General features: G+C 38.4%; 1 non-coding gene across 1 annotated transcript; it reads right to left on the bottom strand.

Annotated features, from left to right (window-relative positions):
• Nucleotides 1-4,341: 4,341 nt before the first annotated feature.
• On the bottom strand, nt 4,342-4,449 carry LOC127742702 (small nucleolar RNA R71). Its single transcript, XR_008004061.1, has one exon. It is a non-coding gene; the product is annotated as a small nucleolar RNA R71 (small nucleolar RNA).
• Nucleotides 4,450-18,254: the final 13,805 nt, after the last annotated feature.

Here is an 18,254-nt window from a genome sequence, read left to right as displayed (position 1 = left end):
GGTCCACTATTTGCATTTGAAGCTCCTTCTGTGCCCCTTAATTCTCCATGTATTTCCTAGACAATGTACCAATAGCTTCTTTTAATTGGTGCATGTCTAAGATGGCTGGGGCTTGCTCTTGTGGGTTTTGTCTTTTTTCCGCTTGATGGGCTGGCCTCTTCCTTAGTCTTCGTTGAGGTAAGGGAGGTGCAGCGGCATGCATCCGTCGAAGAGTAATTGGGATGCTGACTTTTATCCACTCGGGGTTTCCATCTTTGAACACCACCCCAGCCTTATTGCAAAGACGGAGAATAGTGCTGGGGTAGCCTAACCTTCTTCCAGAATCACTCTTCTCAGCAAACTTCCGAATACCTTGGGCTATAAGTTCATGAACCTTGATTTCTCCTCCCTGCATTATGCATTGCACCATTGTTGCCCTCTTAAGATTTACCTCTGAGTTGTTTCCGGCTGGGAGCATGGATCTCCATACAATTTCAAACCACCCCTTAGCCTCAAGAAGGAGGTCTCCGATGACCGGATAAGTTATACGCTTTTTGGCATTATTTTTAGGTAGTTTTTAGTAGAATCTAGCTACTTTTAGGGATGTTTTTATTAGTTTTTTATGAAAAATTCACATTTCTGGACTTTACTATGAGTTTGTGTGTTTTTCTATGATTTCAGTTATTTTCTGGCTGAAATTGAGGGACTTGAGCAAAAATCTAATAGGAGGCTGAAAAAGGACTACAGATGCTGTTGGATTCTGACCTCCTTGCACTCTAAATAGATTTTCAGGAGCTATAGAACTCCAAATGGCGCGCTCTTAATTTCTTTGGAAAGTAGACATCTAGGGCTTTCCAGAAATATATAATAGTCCATACTTTATTTGAGTTTAAGCGATGCAAACAGGCGTTCAACGCCAGTTCCATCCTGCATTCTGGAGTAAAACGCCAGAAACACGTCACAAACCAAAGTTAAATGCCAAAAACACGTTACAACTTGGCGTTTAACCATAAGAAAAGCCTCTACACATGTAAAGCTCAAGCTCAGCCCAAGCACACACCAAAGTGGGCCCCGGAAGTGGATTTCTGCACTTAGACTTATTTCTGTAAACCCTAGTAACTAGTTTAGTATAAATAGAACTTTTTACTATTGTACTAGGGGTCTTTTTCCCTATTTTTCAATTTCATATACCATTTGGGGAGGCTGGCCATTCGGCCATGCCTAGACCTTGTTCTTATGTATTTTCAACGGTAGAGTTTCTACACACCATAGATTAACGTGTGGAGCTCTGCTGTTCCTCAAGTATTAATGAAAAGTACTATTGTTCTTTTATTCAATTCATGCTTATTCTTATTCTAAGATATTCATTTGCACTTCAACTTGATGAATGTGATGATCCATGACACTCATCACTATTCTCACTTATGAACGCGTGCCTGAGAAACACTTCCATTCTACCTACGAAAGCTAGAGTGTGTATCTCTTGGATTCCTGACCCACGATGCATGGTTGCCTCGCCTGACAACCGAGCCATCCACTCCTTGAGATCAGAGTCTTCGTGGTATAAGCTAGAACTTTTGGCGGCCATTCCTAAGATCCAGAAAGTATAAACCTTGTCTGTGGTATTCTGAGTAAGATCTGAGATGGGATGACTGTGACGAGCTTCAAACTCACGAGTGTTGGGCATAGTGACAGACGCAAAAGAATCACTGGATTCAATTCCACCATGATCGAGAACCGACAGATGATTAGCCGTGCGGTGACAGCGCACCAAGACCATTTTCACTGAGAGGATGGACGGTAGCCATTGACAACAGTGATCCCCCAACATACAGCTTGCCATGGAAAGGAGTATGAATGATTGGAAGAAGGCAGTAGGAAAGCAGAGATTCAAAAGGAACACGGTATCTTCATGCGCTTATCTGAAATTCCCACCAATGAATTATATAAGTATCTCTATCTCTATTTTATGCTTTATTTATCTTTATATTCGAAAACCATTATAACCATTAGAATCCGCCTGATTGAGATTTACAAGATGATCATAGCTTGCTTCATACCAACAATCTCCATGGGATCGACCCTTACTCACGTAAGGTTTATTACTCAGACGACCCAGTGCACTTGCTGGTTAGTTGTTGGGAAGTTGTGAAGAATGTGTGTGAACTATAGTATTGTGCACCAAGTTTTTGGAGCCATTGCTAGGAATTGTTCGAGTTGTAAAAAGTGTGAATCACAATTTTGGCTATCAAGTTTTTGGCGCGTTGCCGGGAATTGTTTGAGTTTGGACAACTGACGGTTCATCTTATTGCTCAGATTAGGTAATTTTCTTTTCAAAAAGTTTTCAAAAATCTTTCAAAATTTTTCTTCTTTTTCGTTTTTCCAAAAATTATTTTCGAAATTTTTTTTTATAAAATCATAAAATCAAAAAAATATTTTTGTGTTTCTTGTTTGAGTCTAGTGTCAATTTTTAAGTTTGGTGTCAATTGCATGTTTTTAAAATTTATGCATTTTTCGAAAAATTCATGCATGGTGTTCTTCAATATCTTCAAGTTGTTCTTGATAAGTCTTCTTGTTTGATCTTCATATTTTCTTGTTTTGTGTCTTTTGTTGTTTTTCATATGCATTTCTACATTCATAGTGTCTAAACATGAAAAATTTCTAAGTTTGGTGTCTTGCATGATTTTATTTTCTTGAAATTTTTTCAAAAATTAGTTCTTGATGTTCATCATGATCTTCAAAGTGTTCTTAGTGTTCATCTTGACATTCATAGTGTTCTTGCATGCATCATTTGTTTTAATCCAAAATTTTCATGTTGTGAGTTATTTTTGTGTTTTTCTCTCTCATCATTAAAAATTCAAAAATAAAAAATTATATCTTTTCCTTATTTCTCTCAAAAATTCGAAATCTTTGGGTTGACTTAGTCAAAATTTTTTAAAATAAATTGTTTCTTGTTAGTCAAGTCAAGATTTTAATTTTAAAAATCTTATATTTTCAAAATCTTTTTCAAAAATCAAATGTTTTTTATTTTTTTATTTATTTTCGAAAATTTTTTTAAAAACTGTTTTTCAAAATCTTTTTCTTAACTTCATTTCATAATTTTCAAAAACTTTTCTAACAATTAATGTGATTTATTCAAAAATTTGAAGTTTGTTACTTTCTTGTTAAGAAAGGTTCAATCTTTAAATGCTAGAATCATATCTTTTAGTTTCTTGTTAGTCAAGTAATCAATTTTAATTTTAAAAATCAAATCTTTTTAATTTCTTTTTCAAATCTTTTTCAAAACAAATCTCAATCATATCTTTTCAATTATATATTTTTTCAAAATCAATTTCAAAAATCTTTTCTAACTCCCTATCTTTTCAAAATTGATTTTCAAATATTTTTCAACTAACTAATTGACTTTTTGTTTGTTTTACTATTTCTTATCTTTTTCAAAACCACGTAACTACTTTCCTCTCTCTAATCTTCGAAAATTACCTCCCTCTTTTCCAAAAATCTTTTTTTAACTAATTGTTTCAAATTTTAATTTTATTCCTTTTTATAAATTCGAATTTTAACTTTAATTTAAATTAAAAACAAAAATATTTCTCTTTTATTTTAGTTAATTTTCGAAAACTCCCCTCTCTCATCTTCTTCTATTTATTTATTTATCTACTAACACTTCTCTTCTACTCAAAATTCGAACCCTCTTCTCACCTCTATCTGTGTTTGAATTTTTCTCCTCCTTCTTCTATTCTTTTCTTCTTCTACTCACATAAAGGAATCTCTATACTATGACATAGAGGAATCCTCTTCCTTTTCTGTTTTCTTCTTTTTCATATGAGCAGGAGTAAGGACAAGGACATTCTTGTTGAAGCAGATCCTGAACCTAAAAGGACTCTGAAGAAGAAGCTAAGAGAAGCTAAAGCACAACAATCCAGAGAAAACCTTACAGAGAATCTCGAAAAAGAAAGAGACATGGCCGAACCCAATAACAATGGTGGAGGCGCAAGGAGGATGCTTGGTGATTATACTACACCTACTTCCAATTTTTATGGAAGAAGCATCTCAATCCCTGCCGTTGGAACAAATAATTTTGAGCTGAAGCCTCAACTAGTTGCTCTAATGCAATAGAACTGCAAGTTTCATGGACTTTCATCAGAAGATCCCTATCAGTTTTTAACTAAGTTCTTGCAGATCTGTGACACTGTTAAGACTAATGGAGTAGATCCTGAAGTCTACAGGCTCAAGCTTTTCCCTTTTGCTGTAAGAGACAGGGCTAGAACATGGTTGGACTCACAACCTAAAGATAGCCTGGACTCTTGGGATAAGCTGGTCACAGCCTTCTTGGCCAAGTTCTTTCCTCCTCAAAAGCTGAGCAAGCTTAGAGTGGATGTTCAAACCTTCAAGCAAAAAGATGGTGAATCCCTCTATGAAGCTTGGGAAAGATACAAGCAGTTGACCAAAAAGTGTCCTTCTGACATGCTTTCAGAGTGGACCATTTTGAATATATTCTATGATGGTCTATCTGAGTTCTCCAAGATATCACTGGACCATTTTACAGGTGGATCCATTCACCTAAAGAAAACTCCTGCAGAAGCTCAAGAACTCATTGACATGGTTGCAAATAACCAGTTTATGTACACTTCTGAAAGGAATCCTGTGAGTAATGGGACACCTCAGAGGAAGGGAGTTCTTGAAATTGATGCTCTGAATGCCATATTGGCTCAGAACAAAATGTTGACTCAGTAAGTCAACATGATTTCTCAGAGTCTGAATGGATTGTAAAATGCATCCAACAGTACTAAAGAAGCATCTTCTGAAGAAGAAGCTTATGATCCTGAGAACCCTGCAATGGCAGAGGTGAATTACATGGGTGAAGCCTATGGAAACACCTATAATCCCTCATGGAGAAATCATCCAAATTTCTCATAGAAGGATCAACAAAAGCCCCAACAAGGCTTTAATAATGGTGGAAGAAATAGGTTTAGCAATAGCAAGCCTTTTCCATCATCTTCTCAGCAATAAACAGAGAATTATGAGTAGAGCCCCTCTAGCTTAGCAAACATAGTCTCTGATCTATCTAAGGCCACTCTAAGTTTTATGAATAAAACAAGGTCCTCCATTAAAAATTTGGAGGCACAAGTGGGCTAGCTGAGTAAAAGAGTCACTAAAATTCCTCCTAGTACTCTCCCAAGCAATACAGAAGAGAATCCAAAAAGGGAGTGCAAGGCCATTGATATAATCAAAATAGCCGAATCCAAAGAGGAAGGGGAAGATGTGAATCCCAATAAGAAAGACCTCTTGGGACGTCTCCTGGACAGAAAGGAGTTCCCTATTAAGGACCTAAAGGAATCTGAGGCTCATATAGAGACCATAGAGATTCCATTAAACTTCCTTCTGCCATTCATGAGCTCTGAGAACTATTCTTCCTCTGAAGAAGATGAAGATGTAACTGAAGAGCAAGTTGCTTAATATCTAGGAGCCATCATGAAGCTAAATGCCAAGTTGTTTGGTAATGAGACTTGGGAAGATGAACCTCCCTTACTCATTAGTGAACTAAATACATGGGTTCAGTAAACTTTACCTCAAAAGAAACAAGATCCTGGTAAATTCTTAATACCCTGTACCATAGACACCATGACCTTTGAAAAGGCTCTGTGTGACCTGGGGTCAGGTATAAATCTTATGCCACTCTTTGTAATGGAGAAACTGGGGATTTTTGAGGTACAAGCTGCAAGAATCTCATTAGAGATGGCAGACAAGTCAATAAAACAAGCTTATGGAATGATAGAGGACGTGTTAGTGAAGGTTAAAGACCTTTACATCCCTGCTGATTTCATAATCCTAGACACTGGGAAGGATGAGGATGAATGCATCATCCTTGGAAGACCCTTCCTGGCCACAGCAGGAGCTGTGATTGATGTTGATAGAGGAGAGCTAGTCCTTCAATTAAATGGAGACTACCTTGTGTTTAAAGCTCAAGGATCTTCCTCTGCAACCATGGAGAGGAACCATGAAAAGCTTCTCTCAATATAGAGTCAAATAAAGCCCCCACAATCAAACACTAAGTTTGGTGTTGGGAGGCCACAACCAAACTCTAAATTTGGTGTTGAGAAGCCCCCACATTCAAGCTCTAAGTTTGGTGTTGGGAGACCCTCATCATGCTCTGAACATTTGTGAAGTTCCATGAGAGCTCACTGTCAAGCTATTGACATTAAAGAAGCGCTTATTGGGAGGCAACACAATTTTTATTTATCTATATTTTTATTGTTATTTCATATTTTATTAGGTTTACGATCATGTGGAGTCACAAAACAATTGCAAAAATTAAAAACAGAATCAAAAACAGCAGAAGAAAAAGCACACCCTGGAGGAAGAGCTGTCTGGCATTTAAACGCAAAAACAAGCATTTGTCTGGCGTTTAACGCCAAAAACAAGCACCAATCTGGCATTTAACGCTAGAAACAAGCATCGAGTTGGCGTTAAACGCCAGAAACAGGCTACATTTGGGTGTTTAATGCCAGAAACAAGCTGTAGTCTGGCGTTAAACGCCAGGATTGCATACAGAGGGCATTTTACATGCCTAATTGGTGCATGGATGATAAATCCTTGACACCTCAGGATCTGTGGATCCCACAGGATCACCTCAAGATCTGTGGACCCCACAGGATCCCCACCTACCCCATTTCTCTCTTCTTCACACAATCCAATAGCATTATAACCCTCACCAATTACCTCAATCTCTCTTTCCTATTACCCCTTCACCAATCACATCCATCCAGTCTTCCCCAAAAACCCCACCTACCTTCAAATTCAAAATCTCTTTCCCACCCAAACCCACCCTAAATGACCGAACCCAAACCCCTCTCCCTCCACTATATAAACCCCTCCATCCTTCTTCATTTTCATACAACACAACCCTCTCTTCTCCCCTTTAGCCGAATACACACCTCTCTCTCTCTCTCCTCCATATCTTCTTCTTCTTCTTCTTCTATTCTTTCTTCTTTTGCTCGAGGGCGAGCAACATTCTAAGTTTGGTGTGGTAAAAGATGAGAATTAAAATATAGCATTTTAAGGTCAAATAAGCATGTTTTCAACCATGAGGCAAAATTAGGAAGGAAACACAAAACCATGCATTTTATATGAATAAGTGTGGAAAATATTGATAAAACCCCCTAAATTCTACACAGGATAAACCACAAAATTGGGGTTTATCAATGTGCGTACGCATAAGTCCCTGCGCGTGACTTCATTAAAATGTCATGTGGTTCACAATTTTGGGGCTTTCTTGGCCCAATTTTTGGAAGGCTGAAGCTGGTTTGAGGTGCTATATGAAGGGGGCATCAACACATATCAAAACATTATTTTAGGACACACTTTAGAGCTCACTTAGACATAGGAAAACACATAATTAAGAGTAGGAGTAGTGTAGTGTAGAAAATGCCCTCTTAGGGTTTTTAATTAGGGTTCATTGTAGCATTTTATAGTTTCAAGTTTGATCTTGGATTTTGCTTGTCTTCATTGTAAGTACTCTTCAATTTTCTCTTTAATTACAATACTTTTGCTATTTTGTTTTATGGTTCAAGTCATTTTGTTAATATATGCAATTTAGCTTTCTTAAATCTTTTGTTTATGAATTTGATGTTTTATGATTCTTATTTGTTTAATTGAATGTTTATGGTTGATTTTGTGAATAGTTGTTATAGTTTTCATTTTTCTTTGTAATTTTCTATGTTTTGGTTTTATGCCCACCAAGTGTTTGTGAGAATACCACTTGGTAATTTTGAGTAGCTTTTCACACCTTGGCTTGGGAAATGAGTTCCTAGGATACTAGAGTTATAATGTCTGTCATTTAGTGGTAATTCTTGGATAGTTAGTTGACTATTGTTTCCATTGACGCTAGCTTTTTACTAAGAAATTAGTATGTTAGCTAGGACTTATGGATTAAGGTCAATTATGCTTGCGTGACTTACTCCTCGATGTTAGGGGTTGACGAAGCGAGATTGACTCATCATAGTTTCCATAGTTGTGGTTATGATGATGATAGGATTCCTTCATTCTCATTCCCAAGTCAAGGCTCTTTTATGCATTTATAGCATTTTCACTAAGTTTTGATCTTATTTCCTTTTTACTTGAATTAATTTCAATTTTGATCTCTTCTTAGTTCTTTCATTCCTTAGTTCTTTTAATTTTCTGTTTTATACTTGAAAAACCCCTTTTCTTCGCAACCAAGAGTATTGACACCTTAATTGCAATTCCTAGGGAGACGACATGAGGTTTAATTAATCTCGATTATTTTTAATTTGAAAATTAAACTTTGATTGAGAGTTAGTTGTTGGTTTAGACTATACTTGCAACGAGATTCTATTTTGTGAAATTCTAGACCAACACTAATTCTCGCATCAACAGCCCCTATAGCATGATCACTGGCATTGCACATTAGCTCAAATGGTAAATCCTAGTTGGGAGGGGCTATGATGGGTGTAGAAACAAGCTTTGCTTTTAGAGTTTCAAAGGCATGCAAGCAATTATTGTCAAAATGAAAATGAGTATCAGCAATCAAGAGGTTGCTCAATGGTTTTGCAATTTTAGAAAAGTCCTTTATGAAGCTCTTGTAAAATCTTGCATGTCCTAAGAAACTCCTTATTGACTTAACATTAGTCGAAGGTGGTAATTTTTCAATCACCTCCACTTTAGCTTTATCAACTTCTGTTCCTTTGTTTGAAATTCGATGACCAAGAACAATACCTTCAGTTACCAAAAAGTGGCATTTTTCTCAATTTAGAACAAGATTTATTTCTTGACACCGTTTTAAGACGAAGGATAGATGCTTAAGGCAAGAATTAAAAGAATCACCAAAAACAGAGAAGTCATCTATAAATACCTCAATGAACTTTTCAACTATGTCTGAGAAAATAGAAAGCATACACCTCTGAAAATCGCTGGGGCATTATAGAGTCCAAACGGCATCCTCCGATAAGCAAATACTCCAAAAGAACAAGTGAAAACCGTCTTCTCCTGATCTTGAGGGTCTACAGCAATCTGATTATAGTCAGAGTATTCAACTAGAAAGCAGTAAAAAGCATGACCGGCTAACCTCTCAAGGATATGATCAATGAAATGTAGGGGAAAGTGATCATTGCGTGTAGCATTGTTGAGTCTTCTGTAGTCAATACACATTCACCACCCTGTGATGGTTCTTATGGGAATGAGCTCTTTTTTATCATTCTGAATCACTGTCATTCCTCATTTCTTAGGAACCACTTGTACAGGGCTTACGCATTGGCTGTTAGAAATAGGGTAGAAGATCTTGGCTTCTGATGCATGAAATTGTGATCATCAACAATGGCGCCAAAAACTTGGTAGTGCTCTCAAATGTGAATCACACTTTGTCATAACTCCACACAACTAACCAGCAAGTGCACTGGGTCATCCAAGAACCTTACGAGAGTAAGGGTCAATCCCACGGAGATTGTTGGTATGAAGCAAGCTATGGTCATCTTGTAAATCTCAGTTAGGCGGATTCAAATGGTTTATAATGGTTTTCGAAAATAATAATAAATAAAGCATAAAATAGAGATAGAAATACTTATGTAACTCCTTGGTGAAAATTTTAGATAAACGTATGGAGATGCTGTGTTCCTTTTTGAATCGCTGCTTTCCTACTGCTTTCATCCAATCTTTTTTACTCCTTCCCATGGCAAGTTGTATGTAGGGCATCACCGTTGTCAATGGCTACATCCCATCCTCTCAGTGAAAATGGTCCAAATGCTCTGTCACAGCACGGCTAATCATCTGTCGGTTCTCGATCATGTCGGAATAGAATCCATTGATTCTTTTGCGTTTGTCATCACGCCCAACAATCGCGAGTTTGAAGCTCGTTACAGTCATTCAATCCCTGAATCCCACTCGGAATACCACAGACAAGGTTTAGACTTTCCAGATTCTCACGAATGGCCGCCAAAGGATTCTAGCTTATACCACAAAGATTCTGATCAAGGAATCCAAGAGATATGCACTTGGTCTGAGGTAGAACGGAAGTGGTTGTCAATCATGTGTTCATAGGTGAGAATAATGATGAGTGTCATGGATAATCACATTCATCATGTTGAAGTACAACGAATATCTTAGAATAGGAATAAGTTGAATTGAATAGAAAATAGTAGTAATTGCATTAAAACTCGAGGTACAGCAGAGCTCCACACCCTTAATCTATGGTGTGTAGAAACTCCACCGTGGAAAATACATAAGTCATCAAGGTCCAGGCATGGCTGAATGGCTAGCCCCCAAGATGTGGTCAAAAGACAAAAACCCAGATATCACCTAGTACAATAGTTAAAAGTTCTATTTATACTAAACTAGCTACTAGGGTTTACAGAAATAAGTCTAAGTGTAGAAATCCACTTCCGGGGCCCACTTTGGTGTGTGCTTGGGCTGAGCTTGAGCTTTACACGTGCAGAGGCTTCTCTTGGAGTTAAACGCCAAGTTGTAACGTGTTTTTGGCATTTAACTCTAGTTTGTGACGTGTTTCTGGCGGTTTACTCTAGAATGCAACATGGAACTGGCGTTGAATGCCAGTTTTTGTCATCTAAGCTCGAACAAAGTATAGACTATTATATATTTCCGGAAAGCTCTGGATGTCTACTTTCCAACGCCGCTAAGAGTGTGCTATTTGGAGTTTTGTAGCTCCAGAAAATCCATTTTGAGTGCAGGGAGGTCAGAATCCAACAGCATCAGCAGTCCTTTGTCAGCCTGAATCAGAGTTTTGCTCAGGTCCCTCAATTTCAGCCATAAAATACCCAAAATCACAGAAAAACACACAAACTCATAGTAAAGTCTAGAAATATGAATTTACCATAAAAATTAATTAAAACATCCCTAAAAGTAGCTAGATCCTACTAAAAACTACCTAAAAATAATGCCAAAAAGTGTATAAATTATTCGCTCATCACAACACCAAACTTAAATTGTTGCTTGTCCCCAAACAACTGAAAATCAAATAGGATAAAAAGAAGAGAATATACTATAAATCCCAAAATATCAATGAATATTAGTTCTAATTAGATGAGCGGGACTTGTAGCTTTTTGATTCCGAACAGTTTTGGCATCTCACTTTATCCTTTGAAGTTTAGAATGATTGGCATCTTATGAGCGGATAATTTATACGCTTTTTGGCATTGTTTTTAGTATGTTTTAGTTAGTTTTTATTATATTTTTATTAGTTTTTATTTAAAATTCACTTTTCTGGACTTTACTATGAGTTTGTGTGTTTTTCTGTGATTTCAGATATTTTTTGGTTGAAATTGAGGGACCTGAGCAAAAATCTGATTCAGAGGCTGAAAAGGACTGCAGATGCTGTTGGATTCAGACCTCCCTACACTCAAAGTAGATTTTTTGCAGCTACAGAAAGCCAATTGGCACGATCTCAATTGCGTTGGAAAGTAGACATCCTGGGCTTTCCAGCAATACTTAATAGTCCATACTTTGCTAGAGATTTGATGGCCCAAATAGGCGTTCCAAGTCAGCTCAAGAATTCTGGTGTTAAACGCCGGAACTGGCACAAAAGTGGGAGTTAAACGCCCAAACTGGCACAAAAGCTGGCGTTTAACTCCAAGAAAAGTCTCTACACATGGAAGCTTCAATGCTCAGTCCAAACACACACCAAGTGGGCTTGGAAGTGGATTTTTACGTCATTTACTCATTTTTGCAAACCCTAAGCTACTAGTTCTCTGTAAATAGGACCTTCTGCTATTATATTTTCATCTTTGGATCACTTTAGATCTTCGGGTCATCTTTGGACGTCTAGTTCTTAGATCACAGGGGCTGGCCTCTCGGCCATGCCTAGACCTTGTTCTTATGTATTTTCAACGGTGGAGTTTCTACATATCATAGATTAAGGTGTGGAGCTCTGCTTTACCTCGAGTATCAATGCAATTACTACTATTTTCCATTCAATTCATCTTATTCTTGTTCTAAGATATTCATTCGCACCCAAGAACTTGATGAATGTGATGATTATGTGACGCTCATCATCATTCTCACTTATGAACGCGTGCCGGACAACCACTTCCGTTCTACATGCAAACAAGGCTTGAATGTGTATCTCTTGGATTCCTTAATCAGAATCTTCGTGGTATAAGCTAGAATCCATTAGCGGCCATTATTAAGAATCCGGAAGGTCTAAACCTTTTCTGTGGTATTCTGAGTAGGATTCAGGGATTGAATGACTATGACGAGCGTCAAACTCGCGATTGTGGGGCGTTAGTGACAGACGCAAAAGAATCACTGGATTCTATTCTGACATGATCGAGAACCGACAGATGAATAGCCGTGCTGTGACAAAGCGCGTTGAACATTTTCACTGAGAGGACGGGACTGTAGCCAGTGACAACGGTGATGCCCAACATACAACTTGCCATGGAAAGGAGTAAGAAGGATTGGATGAAGACAGTAGGAAAGCAGAGAGACGGAAGGGACAAAGCATCTCCATACGCTTAACTGAAATTCTCACCAATGAATTACATAAGTATCTCTATCTTTATTTTATGTTTTATTCATCTTTTAATTATCAATCCTCCATAACCATTTGAATCCGCCTGACTGAGATTTACAAGATGACCATAGCTTGCTTCATACCAACAATCTCCGTGGGATCGACCCTTACTCGTGTAAGGTTTATTACTTGGATGACCCGGTGCACTTGCTGGTTAGTTGTGCGAAGTTGTAATAAAAGAGTTGAGATTGCAATTGGGTGTACCATGTTGATGGTGCCATTGATGATCACAATTTCGTGCACCAGCATCTATAGGAACTTAGAATTCCAGATAGTGTTATTGATTCTCCTAGTTAAGTATGTTGATTCTTAAACACAGCTACTTTTATGAGTCTTGGTCGTGGCCCTAAGCACTTTGTTTTCCAGTATTACCACCGGATACATAAATGCCACAGACACATGACTGGGTGAACCTTTTCAGACTGTGACTTAGCTTTGCTAGAGTCCCCAGTTAGAGGTGTCCAGAGTTCTTAAGCACATTCTTTTTGCTTTGGATCACGACTTTAACCACTCAGTCTCAAGCTTTTCACTTGGACCTGCATGCCACAAGCACATGGTTAGGGACAACTTGATTTAGCCGCTTAGGCTTGGATTTTGTTTCCTTGGGCCCTCCTATCCATTGATGCTCAAAGCCTTGGATCCTTTTTACCCTTGCCTTTTGGTTTTAAGGGCTATTGGCTTTTTCTGCTTGCTTTTTCTTTTTCTTTCTAATTTTTTCGCCACTTTTTTTTTCGCAAGCTTTTGCTTTTTCACTGCTTTTTCTTGCTTCAAGAATCAATTTTATGATTTTTCAGATTATCAATAACATTTATCTTTTTCATCATTCTTTCAAGAGCTAACAATTTTAACATTCATAAACAACAAGATAAAAAAATATGCACTGTTCAAGCATTCATTCAGAACACAAAAAGTATTGTCACCACATCAATATAATTAAACTAATTTCAAGGATGAATTCGAAACTCATGTACTTCTTGTTATTTTGTATTAAAAACATTTTTCATTTAAGAGAGGTGAAAGATTCATGGAATTATTTATAGCCTTAAAACATAGTTACTAAATACTAATGATCATGTAGTAAAGACACAAACATAGACAAACATAAAGCATAAAAACCAAAAAACAGAGAAATAAGAACAAGGAATGAGTCCACCTTAGTGATGGTGGCATCTTCTTCTTGAAGGACCAATGATGTCCTTGAGCTCTTCTATGTATATTCCTTGCCTTTGTTGCTCCTCCCTCATTGCTCTTTGATCTTCTCTAATCTCATTGAGAATGATGGAGTGCTCTTGGTGTTCCACCCTTAATTGGTTCATGTTTTGACTCAATCCTTCTAGAGAAGTGTTGAGTTGTTCCCAATAGTTGTTTGGAAGAAAATGCATCCCTTGAGGCATCTCAGGGATTTCTTGATGATGAGCTTCCTCATGCGTCTCTTAAGATCCATGGATGGCTTCTCTTGTTTGCTCCATCCTTTTCTTAGTGATGGGCTTGTCCTCTTCAATAAGGATGTCTCCTTCTATGACAACTCCAGCTGAGTAGCATAGATGGCAAATAAGATGAGGAAAAGTTAGCCTTGCCATGGTGGAGGACTTTTCGGCTACTTTGTAGAATTCAAGAGAGATGACTTCATGAACTTCTACTTCCTCTCCAATCATGATGCTATGGATCATAATGGCCCGATCCACAGTAACTTCGGATCGGTTGCTAGTGGGGATGATGGAGCGTTGGATGAACTCCAACCATCCTCTAGCCACACGCTTTAGGTCCAGTCTTCTTAATTGAACCGGCTTGCTTTTTGAGTCTCTTTTCCATTGAGCTCCTTCCACACATATGTCCATAAGGACTTGGTCCAACCTTTGATCAAAGTTGACCCTTCTAGTATAGGGGCGTGCATCTTCTTGCATTATAGGCAAGTTGAATGCCAACCTTACATTTTTCGGACTGAAATCTAAGTATTTCCCCCGAACCATTGTAAGATAATTCTTTAGGTTCGGGTTCATACTTTGATCAGGGTTCCTAGTGATCCATGCATTGGCATAGAACTCTTGAACCATTAAGATTCTGACTTGTTGAATAGGGTTGGTCAGAACTTCCCAACCTCTTCTTTGGATCTCATGTCGGATCTCCGGATACTCATTTTTCTTGAGCTTGAAAGGGACCTCAGGGATCACCTTCTTCTTGGCCACAACTTCATAGAAGTGGTCTTAATGGGCTTTTGAGATGAATCTCTCTATCTCCCATGACTCGGAAGTGGAAGCTTTTGCCTTCCCTTTCCCTTTTCTAGAGGTTTCTCCGGCCTTAGGTGCCATCAATGGTTATGAAAAAACAAAAAAAGCTATGCTTTTACCACACCAAACTTAGAATTTTGCTTGCCCTCGAGTAAAGAAGAGAAAGAATAGAAGAAGAAGAACAAGAAGAAGAGATGGAGGAGAGGGAGAGAGTTTGGTATTTGGCTAATGGGAGAAGAAAGGGTTGTGATGTGTGAAAATAAAGAAGAATAGAGGGGTTTATATAGTGGAAGGAGAGGGTAGTAGGTTTGGTCATGAGGGTGGGTTTGGGTGGAAAAAAAATTTTGAATTTTGAAGGTAGGTAGGGTTTATGGGGAAGAGTGGATGGATGTGAGTGGTGAAGGGGTAATTGGGAAGAGAGATTGAGGTGATTGGTGAATGAAGTTTGGGGAAGAGTGTTATTGGATTGTGTGAAAAAGAGAGAAGGTAAGTTGAGGTAGGTGGGGATCCTGTAGGGTCCACAGATCCTGAGGTGTCAACGATTAACATCCCTGCACCAATTGGGCGTGTAAAACCCATCTTTATGCAATCCTGGCATTTAACGCCAGATTGATGCTTGTTTCTGGCGTTAAACGCCAATTCTATGCTTGTTTTGGGCGCTCAACGCCAGTCTGTAGCATGTTTCTGGCGTTGAACGCCAGTTCCATGCTTGTTTCTGGCGTTCAACGCCAGATTCATGCTCTGTTCTGGCGTTGAACGCCAGCCAGATGCTCCTTACTGGCGTTTAAATGCTAGTAAGCCCTTCCTCTAGGGTGTGCTGTTTCTTCTGCTATCTTTGATTCTTTTTTTAATTTTAGTATTTGTTTTGTGACTCCACATGATCATGAACCTAATAAAACATAAAAGAAAAATAAAATAAAAATAAAATTAGATAAATAAAAATTGGGTTGCCTCCCAATAAGCGCTTCTTTAATGTCACTAGCTTGAATGTGGGCTCTCATGGAGCCTCACAGGTGATCAGGTCAATGTTGTGAACTCCCAACACCAAACTTAGAGTTTGAATGTGGGGATTCAACACCAAACTTAGAGTTTGGTTGTGGCCTCCCAACACCAAACTTAGAGTTTGATTGTGGGGGCTTTGTTTGACTCTGTATTGAGAGAAGCTTTTCATGCTTCCTCTCCATGGTTGCAGAAGAAGATCCTTGAGCTTTAAACATAAGGTAGTCCCCATTCAATTGAAGGACTAGTTCTCCTCTAGTAACATCTATCACACCTCCTGCTATGGCTAGGAAAGGTCTTCCAAGGATGATACATTCATCCTCATTCTTCCTAGTCTCTAAGATTATAAAATCAGCAGGGATGTAAAGGCCTTTAACTTTCACAAACACGTCCTCTACTAACCCATAAGCTTGTCTTTGTGACCTGTTTGCCATTTCTAATGATAATGTGGCAGGCTGTACCTCAATGATCCCCAGCTTCTCCATTACAGAGAGTGGCATAAGATTTATCCCTGACCCCAGGTCACAAAGAGCCTTATCAAAGGTCATGGTGCCTATGGTACAGGATATTAAGAATTTACCAGGATCTTGTTTCTTTTGAGGTAGAGTTTGCTGAACCCATGTATATAGTTCACTAATGAGCAAGAGAGGTTCATCTTCCCAAGTCTCATTACCAAACAACTTGGCATTCAGCTTCATGATAGCTCCCAGATATTGAGTAACTTGCTCTCCAGTTACATCTTCATCCTCTTCAGAGGAAGAATAGTTTTCAGAGCTCATGAATGGCAAAAGAAGGTTTAATGGAATCTCTATGGTCTCTATATGAGCCTCAAATTCCTTTAGGTCTTCAATAGGGAACTCCTTCTTGTCTGGGAGACGTCCCATGAGGTCTTCCTCATTGGGATTCATGTCCTCCCCTTCCTCTCTAGGTTCGGCCATTTTGATTATATCAATGGCCTTGCACTCTCTTTTTGGATTCTCTTCAGTATTGCTTGGGAGAATACTAGGAGGAGTTTCAGTGACTTTCTTACTCAGCTGGCCTACTTGTGCCTCCAAATTTCTGATGGAGGACCTTGTTTCACTTATGAAACTTAAAGTGGCCTTAGACAGATCAGAGACTATGTTTGCTAAGCTAGAGGAGCTCTACTCAGAATTCTCTGTCTGTTGCTGAGAAGATGATGAAAAAGGCTTGCTATTGCTGAGCCTATTTCTTCCACCATTATTAAAGCCTTGTTGGGGCTTTTGTTGATCCTTCCATGAGAAATTTGGATGATTTCTCCATGAGGAATTATAGGTGTTTCCATAAGATTCACCCATGTAATTTACCTCTGCCATTGCAGGGTTCTCAGGATCATAAGCTTCTTCTTCATAAGATGCCTCTTTAGTACTGTTAGATGAATTTTGCCATCCATTCAGACTTTGAGAAATCATGTTGACTTGCTGAGTCAACATTTTGTTCTGAGCTAATATGGCATTCAGAACATCAATTTCAAGAACTCCCTTCCTCTGAGGCATCCCATTACTCACAGAATTCCTCTCAGAAGTGTACATGAATTGGTTATTTGCAATCATGTCAATAAGTTCTTGAGCTTCTGCAGGCGTTTTCTTTAGGTGAATGGATCTACCTACAGAATGGTCTAGTGACATCTTAGAGAACTCAGATAGACCATAATAGAATATATCCAAAATGGTCCGCTCTGAAAGCATGTCAGAAGGACACCTTTTGGTCATCTGCGTGTATCTTTCCCAAGCTTCATAGAGGGATTCACCATCTTTTTGCTTGAAGGTTTGAACACCCACTCTAAGCTTGCTCAGCTTTTGAGGAGGAAAGAACTTAGCCAAGAAGGCCGTGACCAGCTTATCCCAAGAGTCCAGGCTATCTTTAGGTTGTGAGTCCAACCATGTTCTAGCTCTGTCTCTTACAGCAAAAGGGAAAACCATGAGCCTGTATACTTCTGAAATTAAAGGAAATTAAACTAAGAAAACCTAAATTCTAGAGAGAAGGGGGAGATTCTCTTTCTAGAAAACTAACTAAACATGACAAAAACCTAAACTAAAATGCTCCCTGATGAGCGGATAATTTACACGCTTTTTGGCATTGTTTTTAGTATGTTTTAGTTAGTTTTTATTATATTTTTATTAGTTTTTAGTTAAAATTCACTTTTCTGGACTTTACTATGAGTTTGTGTGTTTTTCTGTAATTTCAGGTATTTTCTGGCTGAAATTAAGGGACCTGCGCAAAAATTTGATTCAGAGGCTGAAAAGGACTGCAGATGCTGTTGGATTTTGATCTCCCTGCACTCGAAGTGAATTTTCTGGAGCTATAGAAGCCCAATTGGCGCGCTCTCAACTGCGTTGGAAAGTAGACATCTTGGACTTTCCAGCAATGTATAATAGTCCATACTTTGCCTGAGATTTGATGGCCCAAACAGGCGTTCCAAGTCAGCTCAAGAATTTTGGCGTAAAATGCCGGAACTGGCACAAGAATGGGAGTTAAACGCCCAAACTGGA

Source organism: Arachis duranensis, chromosome 1 (assembly GCF_000817695.3).
Source record: "Arachis duranensis cultivar V14167 chromosome 1, aradu.V14167.gnm2.J7QH, whole genome shotgun sequence".
Lineage (NCBI taxonomy): Eukaryota > Viridiplantae > Streptophyta > Magnoliopsida > Fabales > Fabaceae > Arachis > Arachis duranensis.
The sequence above is the reverse complement of the archived record's forward strand: the minus strand, read 5'-3'. Positions and strand labels throughout refer to the sequence as shown.